Here is a 12,130-nt window from a genome sequence, read left to right as displayed (position 1 = left end):
AAATTGTTTTAACTCCAATAGGTTTGGCCTTAAATTATACAAAGAAGTTGGCAGAAAGCCAGAAAGGAACTCAAGGAAGCTGGAAACAGGTCAGGGCCAGAGGACCTAACACAGCTGGTCTCCCTGGATAGATGGAGGTGGGTGAGGGTGAGAGGTTTGGGGGGTTGGGGGGACTACTAGGAGAAGACCATTGCCAACTAAAAATTGTCACTTGCTATCTGCCTCTACAAGGATTAAGTCACTAGCCACTGCAGTTGCTGACCTTCAACACACCCTGAAAGGAGTTCAGGGCGGAGATCAGGAATGAGGCACTCTGTGCTCTGGGAGAAACTGGCAGAACGGGCCTTCAGATAGTTAGATATCTTCAGGAGAAGATTTTATGAGCCCAAATTCTTCCATCTCCTCATATCTAGAAAAGAACTAAAATCACTAAAGTGACATCTGCTTCTCGTGACTAACAGCAAACTTCTGCCAAAATGTGTGCTTGATTGCACGTACCCCCTTCACCAAAATCACAAGTATACTGACCTCCCCCACTACCTCTTTGGAGCAGTTCCTCAGAGCTCTCTGAGATGCTATCTCCTGGGCTATAGTCCTCATTTTGCCCCAAATAAAACTTAACTCACAGCTCTCACATTGTACTTTTTTTTTCAGTCGACACCATCCATGGGAAGAATTACTCAACTCAGGCTCATCAGAGGTGACATCAGCATCCAACAGGGCTTTGGGCTCAAGAAACAAGGTTCAACACCAAGGAGAGAGATGTTCAAGGACTAAGAAGAGGGAAGGGTCCAAGGTAAGGTCCTGGTTAGGCAGGACCCATATCAGTCGTGTTCTCCTTGAACACTTGAATTTCCAAATCCATAATTCAGGTTTCTAATTTTTTTAACTGGCTGTTTTGACTCAAGTTTACTTAGCAATCAAGAACAAAATGAAGGACCTTATAGCATCTGTAATAATGTGGTTTATAAGAAATATATTGTTAAAAGATAAACTGAGGTATGTTAAAATTTTTGAGTTTATTTGAGCAAACATCATTTTGAATCAAGCAATATCCAATCTAGCAGATAGAGAGGAGCTCCAAAGATCTGTACAAAATGGAAGACGTTTATTTACAGAACGGGGTGGGAAAAGGAAGTTACTAGCAAAGAGCGGATTGTTTGTGGCAAGGTTACCTTCCTTTAGGGGATAGCAGGGGTCTAACAGGCAGATTACCTTACTAGTGCTGACCAGGTAATTCCAGACTGACTGGTTTAAGAGTCCACTCCTAGGAGAGGTTGAAATTGTAATTAATTTAGGTACAAAGTCTCAATTTGGTGACATTGGCTTAGTACAGGTGACTCCATTTGGGGCCTGCTGCCTTTTTTGTATCAGTATATTTGGTCATATTCTGGTCATTCAGATGACCAAATCCATTTCTCATATATATTTGGTCTTCATCCATGGTTCCTGGTTCACAGTTGCCCAAACCATTGGAATTGCCTAAGGGGTTAGAACAATGGGATTAGAACAATTTTGTCATAATACTAGGTCTCTTTCCTCAGTTCCTGAAATCACTTCAAAGCCATAAAGGTGAAATGGGTGTCTTGTTATTAATGACAAGCCCCTTTCCACAACTACTGGATTTATGTTAATGTAGTGACTTTTGGAAAGCACCTAAGAATGGGGGCTGGTTGCCAGGGGAACTAACTTTGAATTGAGGTTTGGAACTTTCAGTCCCAGCCCCTAATTTCTGGGGAAGGGAGGGGCCTGGATGTTGAATCAATTACCAAGTGTCAGTGATTTAATCAACCTTCCCTATGTAATGAATTCTCCATAAAAACCTCAAAGGATGGGTTTGGAGCTTCCTTGTTGGTGAACATGTTGAGACTTAAGGAGCATGGCTGCACTCAGAGAGGACATGAAAGCTCTGCACTCTTTCCCCATCCCTTGCCTTGCCCTCTCTTCCATCTGGCTGTTCTTGAGTCATATTGTTTTGTAATAAACCGGTAATCTAGTAAGTAAAATGTTTCTCCGAGTTCTGTGAGCCACTTAGGTAAATTAATCGAGCCCAAGGAGGGGGTCGTTGGAACCTCAGATCTATTGCCTCAGGTCAGTTAGAAGCATAAATGACAGCCTGGACTTCGGATTGGTATCTGAAATGAGGGTGGGGAGCAGGCAGTCTTGTAGGACTGAACCCTTAACTTGTGGGATCTGACTCTATCTCCAGGCAGATACTGTCAGAAAAGAGTTGAATTATGTATGGCACCCAGTTGGTGTCAGAGAATTGCTTGGATGTGTGGGGAAATCTGCCCACCCACAAAAACACACACTGGAATTGGTTCCAGAACCCCTTTAGAATCTCATAAAAGTCATTTATCCCTCCTCATGCCTAAACCAAACAACATCATCACCTGTCCCCCTGGAGAAAAAAGTAAAGGCGAGCAGGAGGTAAAGGGTTGGTGGATTTCCCTCAGATTTTGGCCCACATAGCATAGCCAAAGTGGAGAGGGCCCCCACCCACCCAAAGTTAAAGGGCTTTTCTGGGCTTATTGTCACAAGAGCAGATTCTAAAAAGTTCCTTCGGGAATTTCAAACGTAGTGTGGTCTGCGAAACTGCCCCTTCTCAGCTAAGAGGAGACTGACCTGTGCAGATGGAAGTTTCCATAAGTCCAGCTGCCAGACTCTCAGGGCAGGACCTGAGCCTGTCTGTGGGGTCCCCACATCTATATTTCAAGGCCACTGGCCCTCTGCCTTAGCAGATGGCTTTTACTTAGAGTTACAGATAATTTTCCTCTGGGCACTAGCTCAGCTCCTAACTTATGTTTTACATTTTAGCTAATGTCCCTCTTTGCTTTATCTTGGACATTTTGTGGTTTCATCCATGCCTTCATTCAACAAACAGTTGTTGAGTTCCTACTATGTGTCAGTCTACTCTGTGCTGGAGCTATAATGGTGAGCAAGTAAGGCAATATCCCTGCTTTTGGGGTCTTTACTTTCTGGTGGTATAAGCACATACACATATAACCACAGATAAACTGCTATACCAGCTCTCTGGGAGTTGGGGGGAGCACTGGTTTGTACCATTTACCAATAGTGACCTCGTGTTCTGTGCCCAGGTCTTAATTTATAAAGGTGATGAGTGACAACATGGAGAGGTCAATGTCATGGATCACATTTTCCCTAGAAATGAGAGGCATGGCTTGTCACCACCACAGGGTCACAGAATGAATGCCAGACTTTGGTCAGGAAGCAGAAGCAGGAGAGAGGGGAGAGCCTAGGTCAGAAGCTTTTACTGGGGTTTCCTCGGGAAGGGCAAGGCAGGGTAAACAGTTTAGGACTGGCTAGCTTGAATAATTTCAGTGGACTTTGGGCTATAGCAGAGCTCTCTAGTTTTTTTGGTGCCCTGCCCTTTAAAGCACAGGACTGATAGAGATCAGCTTCCACTGCTCTCAGCTGAGACTTTTGCTATCTCTAACAACTAGCTGGCCCTGGGAGGGCAGTCTCTCTCCAGCCAGAGAAGTATTTTTATGATGTCAAAACCTCACAATATAGAGAAATTTTTTAAAACATGATTAATACACGGGGCTAGTCTCAAGTTACCAGCTGACTGCAGAGCTGGAAGAGATGTGCACAGTCGTGTGTGACTGGCTCCAGCACAACTAATTTAACTGTTTACTTTGTAACCTTTACACATATTAATTCACTCCATACGCCATTTTATAGCCCTCTAAAATCAGGGCTGAAGTCATTTCAAGTTGAGGGCTGTAGATGATTGAAGATTGCCCTCTAGATCTCTCTCCCCACGTGCAGATTGACACCCAGTGGTGCATGGGCTTGGGAAGAGCCAGGCCAGAGCAGAAGAGAGATGGCACATGGGCCTCCATTGGAGTTCAGGATCAGTTAGAAATAAATCTCTATTGACTCTCTATCACATGCTTGACCATCCCTGGGGCTCTGCAGATACCACAATGAATGAATCACCACTGCTGCCTTCCAGGTCTCAGTCTGATGGGGAAGTGGATAATGACTGAGCAGTGTGGGAAAGTGGTGTGCTACGCATGGGCACTAGCAAGAAATGTTTCCAGAGAGGGCAAGTCTGAAAAGATGGATGAGAGTACCGAGGTGAAGAAGATAGGAAAGAGGCAGTATTATTGCAAAAACCAAAACCAAAAACACCATGGTACATTCAAGGAGCTGCAAGTTGTTCAGTCCAGCAGGGATGTGGGGGCATATGGCGGAGAGTGATGCCATGAGGCTAGAAACCAAGAAGGGCAAGACCAACAAAGTTCCTTCATTCTGCTGGTCCTACAGGGCAGCACTTCTCAAGCTTTACAGGGGATCTTGGTTAAATGCAGACTCTGCTTCAGCAGGTTTGGGGTGGGTGGGCTCAAGATTCTGCAGCTCTGTCAGCTCCCAGTGATGCAACACCACTGGTTCATGGACCACGCTTTGAGGAGAGTGTAGGTAAGGGGGAGCACTGAAGGGTGTTAGGAATACTGTATCAGGCTTGAATACTGTATCAGGCTTGCATTTAGAAAGATGGCTCTAGGGACTTCCCTGGTAATCCAGTGGTTAAGAATCCATCTTGCAATGAAGGGGACGCTGGTTCGATCCCTGGTTGGGGAACTAAGATCCCAGTTGCCGCGGGGCAACTAAGCCCACACCACAGCTAGACAGAAGCCCGCGCACTGCAATGAAGAGCCTGCATGCTGCAGCGAAAGATCCCGCGTACCACAACTAAGGTCCGACACAGCCAAATAAATAAATAAATATTAAAAAAAAAAAAAAGAAAGAAAGAAAAATGGAAAGATGGCTCTAGTTGCTGGAAAGGGAATGGGCTTCAGGCAGCCAGGGCTGCAAAAGGAAGAAGGTTAAGCCTGGCACATGGTGAGTTTGAGGTGTTCCATTTGGATCCTGCCTGTCCTCCCTTGTCTGACTCCCTTGTCCTCACTGCCTTCCTCACATGTTTCTCCTCCCAAGGGGGATGCTGGAGCCCTCAGAAATGCTCTCTGGGACATCTTCTCATGTCTGGGATGCCAGTCTGAACAGATCACTCAGCTTTACAGATTCAGGCAAATGTGTGCTTAATGTCACTTGGTCCTATTATACAACAGAGTCAGTTCATTTAGGGGCAGAATTTATTTCATTAGCTTTATAAATGGCTGTCCCCAGAGTATATATTCAAGACCTAGTGTGGTCATTTATGCTTTCTAATTAAACTTTACTGAATTTTATGGGGGAAACCTGTGCTATAATGAGATTCCCCAAAATCTTAGGATATATTGCTTTGGAATGTTCACAGTCACAGTGGTGGGGAAATATCATAGGCTCAAAGGGGCCAGGGAGGCTGCTATGGGGCTTAAAGGAGAGCAAATTATCTGCTCCTGGGGACATTAGAAATGAGATTTAGGTAGAGTCCATTAGAAAGTAAGAGAATGGAGCACAGAAGGGTGCTCCTGTAAGAAATAATATGTCCAAGGGCTTAAAGGGTTAGAAAGAGGTGACAAGTGTGAACACTACAGACAGCCTGGTATAACTCTAAAATACACTGTGATTAGGGGAGAAATGAAACAGGATGATCACCAGAGAACAGAACACAACGAACCTTGTGTGCCGACCAAAAGGAGGGCAGCTAAGCTGCCAGATCACTAAACTCCACCCCACTGGCCAACCTGTTAGGAAACAAACATTTACCGAGCTGCTCTTGTGTGCTGGGCATCTGTGCCAGGCCTTGGGGATACAGTGATGGAGACCACAGTTAAGGAGCTTAGAGCAGGTCAATATTGGAGACAGACTTAAACAATGAATATGATTAATTAATTTCACATGTGATGACTGTCACGCATGAGTAAAGGGGATTTGAGTATTAAAACTGAGGGTTGACGTTTGTGCTGAGACCTGCAGAATTACGTGAATGGGGCACATCAAAACCCATTCCTAGGGCTTCCCTGGTGGCGCAGTGGTTGAGAATCTGCCTGCCAATGCAGGGGACACGGGTTCAAGCCCTGGTCTGGGAAGATCCCACATGCCGCGGAGCAACTAGGCCTGTGAGCCACAACTACTGAACCTGCACGTCTGGAGCTTGTGCTCCGCAACAAGAGAGGCCGCGATAGTGAGAGGCCCGCGCACTGCGATGAAGAGTGGCCCCCACTTGCTGCAACTAGAGAAAGCCCTTGCACAGAAACGAAGACCCAACACAGCCAAAAAAAAAAAAACCCATTCCTAGCTTTCTTACCCTGCTGGTGGGAGTGAAAAATGGTTCAACCACTTTGAAAAACTGTTCGGCAGTTTCTAACAGTTCAACATATGGCCCAGCAAGCCCACTCCTAGTATACCTAGGAGAAATGAAGAGAAATGAAAACATATGTTCATAAAAAAGCTTGCATATTTCAAATGTCCATAGCAGCTCTCTTCAGAATAGCCCAAACCTAGAGAAAACTTAAATGTCCATCAACAAGTGAGTGGATAATCACATAAAAACTAGGGCAAATGTTTAGAGGGAAAGATGTTCTTGTTTAGCAAAAGAATATACATCTAAGTTTAATATACATCATCTACTCATATGATGACTAGCTTCAACTTCTAATTATAGAGATCTTTCAGGAAAGAGGTGCTTTATCAGCTCATCTTGAGTGAGTATTAAAGGTAATAAAGATACAGCTATTAGCTCCAGAGTCTACTGTCTCATACAGCCCAAATTTGCAAGGCCCAAGTACCTGGAGGTGGGGAGTGAGATGTGCTATAGACTGAATGCTTGTGTCCCCCACAAAATTCATATGTCAAAATCCTAACCCCCCAATGTGATAATATTAGGAAGTGGGGCCTTTGAGAGGTGATTAGGTCATGAGGGCTTCACCCTTATAAAAGAGACCCCTGAGAACTCCCTCCTATCCTCCACCGTGTGAGGACACAGAGAGAAGACAGCTATCTAGGAACCAGGCATTGACTCTGACACCACCAGACACCAAATCTGCTAGTGCCGTTATCCTGGATTTCTCAGACTCCAGAACTCTGAGAAGGAAATTTCTGTTGTTTATAAACCACCCAGTCTGTGGTACTTGTTTTAGCAGCCCAAACTGACTAAGACAAGAAGCAACAGAATCTCTGGGCTTGCGGGGGAGTGTTCGTCTGCTACGCAATTTCTATGCCAGCAAAGATTCTCTGTCTATGTCTCAGAATTCCTAGATTTGGGGTGCTTATCCTGATGGCTTCCTACATGAGATCATCCATCTGTACTTGACCCTACCTCAGGCATGGAATTTTCCCCAGTTGCACTCCACCCATTTGTGTCTATCACTTCAAAACTAGCAACACTGTGAATCCACAAAGATCTCCTGTATCCCACTGAAAAGTCCTTAACACCTCTCTACAGATCAGACCTCACTGTCTTATTTGCTGAGATTGCCTTCTTCTTCCATGTATTCCCAAGCTGAATATGGATTCCTCAGGGATAAGAACTGGAATTTCTGCTTCTTTTGTATCCAACACTGCACCTAGCACAGAGCTGAGTGCATCAGCCGAATGAATGAATGAATGAATGAATGAATCATACTGTCTTGCCCGTGGAAGCCCAGTTTCTTCCTTCCTACTACTCCCACACCCACTTAGGAGATTCTATCATGTCTTAAAAGAACTCCATATACATCTGTCAGTATCATAGCAACAATATATAAGTGGCTCAAAATTATCTGGGATGAATTTCTTTGCCTTCCCACTCACAAAAAAGCCCAAGTACTCAAGAGTTTACCTGCACATGAAAAAGGCAAAGTATAAGATTGTTGAAAAGAGATATGGCAGGTTTTTGAGAATATCCTTCAGATGTATCAGAAACAATCCAGGCTGTAAACACTTCAGATTCTTCAAGGAAAGCAGAATGAAGTGATCTCTACAGCTTGTTTTGGATCTACTGTTCTTCGTTTTTGAGGGTCCTTCAAATCTATTCAAATCCCTTTGAGGGCATTTTGCCTTGCACAGAAGAAGGTCATGGCTCCTCAACAAAGTGCACAAGGTCCTTCGTAACCCGGTCCTGCCTTGTTCTCTAAGCTCCCCTTCCATAACCCAAACATGTGCTTTACAATCCAACCATATTGCCCAGCCCTCTCAAGCCCTCCCTTACCCTCTGCAGAATTCCTACTCACATCTCAGAACAATCTCAGATAAGACCTCCAGGAGACCTGTCCTCAGATTCTGGGTAAGATAACTAATCTCCTTGTCGCTTTGTGATATAATTATTTATTTACATGTGTATCTCTCATAGTGGACTGTGAGTGCCTCCAAACCCAATGATAAGTTTTGATCACCTTGCGTTCCTCTACATAGCTGCTATCCCAATCTTGTCAGACTATCTGCAGGGACTAGAACCCTCGCAATAGGGTCGTCAATGCCTCTCTACCTGTCTGATTCCTGAATTCCACTGCCCTGAATCTCTTTCTTTCCACTAAGATCTATCTCTTTGTATTGAAAGCACCAGAACTTTGACATGCTCTAAAAAACATAACATGCCCATGTTCCTCTGCTGCTGTTCAAACCCACCTCCCAAGCCAGGCTTTCCCTGATGGAAGGATCTCAACCAGATCCAACTGCCTCTAGCCCAACACTTGGTTTGAGGAGCCCCCTGCCTCCCAAGAGCCACAATACGGCAGGCATTCTGTTAGGTCTTCCTAGAGCCACAGGAGGAAATAATGTTCCAGCATCAGCCAGCAGGGGGCAGTGCAGAAACACACAAACTAGGTCCTTCCCTGAGAGTCGTCTCTCTCTGACTCTGAAGATGGCTTGAGCCATTCCTCAGTTCCCATGTCCAGATGGATTCTTCTCTTACCAATTATTCCTATTATATTAGAAAATCCTGATTCACTTCCTGGATTGTTCGGAAAGGCAGTAAACTCTGCCAGTCAGTTCTGGATATTTGAATCAAATGAGGGCCAGAAATTACAGAACTTTTTCTCAGTGTTACCAGATCTGAGTCAGCAAGATCTTTTTTTTTTTTTTTTTGCCTGTCACATGCAAAAGTTTTTCTCCAGCTTGCTTGAGGTATAATTGACATATAAAATTGTAAGCTATTTAAAGGGTACATAGTGGTGACTTTTTTTTAATTTTTTTATTTATTTTTGGCTGCGCTGGGTCTTCTTTGCTGCATGCGGGCTTTCTCTAGTTGCGGCAAGCGAGGGCTACTCTTCATTGCGGTGCACAGGCTTCTCATTACAATGGCTTCTCTTTGTTGCTTAGCATGGGCTCTAGGCATGCAGGCTCAGTAGTTGTGGCTTACGGGCTTAGTTGCTCCACAGCATGTGGGATCATCCCAAACCAGGGCTCGAACCCATGTCACCTGAATTGGCAGGCAGACTCTTAACCACTGCACCACCAGGGAAGTCCCCATAGTGGTGACTTGATATAAGGATTCATTGTGAAAGGATTCTCCCCATCTAGTTAATTAACACAACCATCACCTCATGTATTTATCTTTTTTTTTTTTTTTGGCGAGAACTTAAAATGTTCTTCTCTCTTAGCAAATTTCAATTGTATAATACAGTGTTATCAACTATACCCACCATGTTTTATATTAGATCCTTAGACCTTATTCATAATATAGCTGAAAATTTGTGCACTTTTACCAACCTCTCCCTATTTCCTCCACTCCTCAGCCCCAGAAACAAATGGGTTTCTAATCCTCTCTGATGCCTTGAGTTCTAGAAAGTAGTTCTTTGTATTCTGTTAGAGCATGTGGACTTGTCTTTTAAATATGCTTTTAAATGTACCATAGATTTCTTTCTCTGATGAATAAAAAGAATTATCTAATGTTGGGAAAGTGTCAAATTCTCCACGTTTAACCATTTGCACCACAGTGCAGTTTTCTTAAGAAATCCTGTTATACGTGGATGGAGCTAGAGATTATCATACTAAGTGAAGTAAGCCAGACAGAGAAAGACAAATATCGTATGATATCACTTATGTGTAAAATCTAAAAAAATGATACAAGTGAACTTATCTACAAAACAGAAACAGACTCACAGACTTAGAAAACAAACTTATGGTTACCAAAGAGGAAAGTGTGGGGGGAGGGGGGGAATAAATAGGAGTTTGGGAATAACATACACACTAATATATATAAAATAGGTAATCAACAAGGACGTACTGTATAGCACAGGGAACTCTACTTAATACTCTGTAATAACCTATATGGGAAAAGAATCTGAAAAAGAATAGATATATGTATATGTATAATTTAATAGCTTTGCTGTACACCTGAAGCTAACACAACATTGTAAATCAATATAAAATAAAAAATTTTTTAAAATCCTGTCATCAAATCCACAGAACTTAAAATCATATTATTTTGGCTCTAAAGTCATAACTTCGAACTATTTTGACTACTGAATGTGTTGCTGAGATCATGTAAGCAAGCCACTCCAAAGCATATACATGATCTTTATTGCATTATCAGTACCATAAAGAAATGCTTCTATCTCATCCTTCATTTCAAAACATATATGAGCATTTTCTTCCTGATACGTGTGCCATACCTCGGTCTTAGGGACCAAGGCACAAGTCTACTGAGGGACCTTTTATACGTACTGGTCACATAGCTAAAATGAGGCTAGTTAAACATGTAAACCAAATGCAAACCATCAATCTCTACATTTCAAAGAAATAATGTGGACATGCTGGTACAAGATGACTCCAGGGGAATTTTGGACTTTAAAAAGCATTTTGTAGATCACCAACAAGAATAAATCCGTATCGGGACTTCCCTGGTGGTCCAGTGGTAAAGAATCCACCTTCCGATGCAGGGGATGCGGGTTCAATCCCTGGTCAGGGAACTAAGATCCCACAAGTCATGGGACAACTAAGCCCACATGCCACAGCTACTGAGCTTGTGCACCTCAGTGAGAGAGCCTGTGTGCTGCAAACTACAGAGACCACACGCTCTGGAGCCCGCGTGCCACAACTACAGAGCCCACATGCCACAACTGCTGAAGCCCGCACACCTAGAGCCTGTGCTCCGCAACAACAGAAGCCACTGCAATAAGAAGCCCGTGCAACACAACGAAGAGTAGCCCCTGCTTGCCACAGCTAGAGAAAGCCAGCATGCAGCAACAAAGATCCAATACAGCCAAAAAAAAAGAAAGGGGTGGGGGAATGAAAAATGGATGAATCTTAAAAATATTATGCTAAGTGAAAGAAACCAGACACAAAAGTCCACATAACTGTATGATTCCATTTATATGAAATGTCCAGAATATGCAAATGCATAGAGACAGAAAGGAGATTAGTGATTTCCAAGGGCCGGGGGAGGGAGGAATAAGGAGTGACTGTTGGTAGGCATGGGGTTTCTTTTCAAGGTGATGAAAATGTTCTGGAATTACATAGTGGTGATGGTTGCATAGCTTCACAAATATACTATAAACCCCTGAACTTTATGTATACTTTAAAAGGATGAATTTTAAACTATGTGAATTATATCTCCAAGAAAAAACAAAAACAAAAACAGAGAAATAGCTTCAGAAATCCCAGGAAAATGGAATAAGCAGGGCACACCTCTGTCATCAGGGTCAACTTCATGGGCATGTGGACTGTGCAGCCATCAGAAAGGCCCTGTGCTTGGTTCAATGCTCTGCTGTTACTGCCTTGAAATTCTTTTTGTTTTTTTAATTTGAGATGTAATTGACATATAATACATGTGGATAATAAATGTCAGTTATAATGGTTTCAGGAGTACACCATAATGATTTGATATTTGTACCTGTTGCAAAATGATCACCATAAGAAGTCTAGTTAACATCCATCACCACACATAGTTACATTTTTTTCTTCTGATGAGAACTTCTAAGATCTGCACGTTTAGTAGTCATCCATAAAAATGAGTTAAATCTTGCCATTTGAGACAACATGGATGGACCTTGAGGACATTATGCTAAGTGAAATAAGGCAGACAGAGAAAGACAAATACCTTATGATCTCACTTACATGTGGAATTAAAAAATAAAAAGCAAGCTCGTGGATCAGAGAACAGATTGGTGGTTGCCAGAGGCAGGGAAGGGGGTGTGTAAAATGGGTGAGGGGGATCAAAAGGTACAAAGTTCCAGTTATAAAATAAATAAATTGTGGTAGGGAGGTGTGAATCTACTTCCTTAGCAACTTTCAAATATAC

The sequence above is a fragment of the Balaenoptera acutorostrata genome, chromosome 15 (assembly GCF_949987535.1).
Source record: "Balaenoptera acutorostrata chromosome 15, mBalAcu1.1, whole genome shotgun sequence".
NCBI lineage: Eukaryota > Metazoa > Chordata > Mammalia > Artiodactyla > Balaenopteridae > Balaenoptera > Balaenoptera acutorostrata.
The sequence above is the reverse complement of the archived record's forward strand: the minus strand, read 5'-3'. Positions refer to the sequence as shown.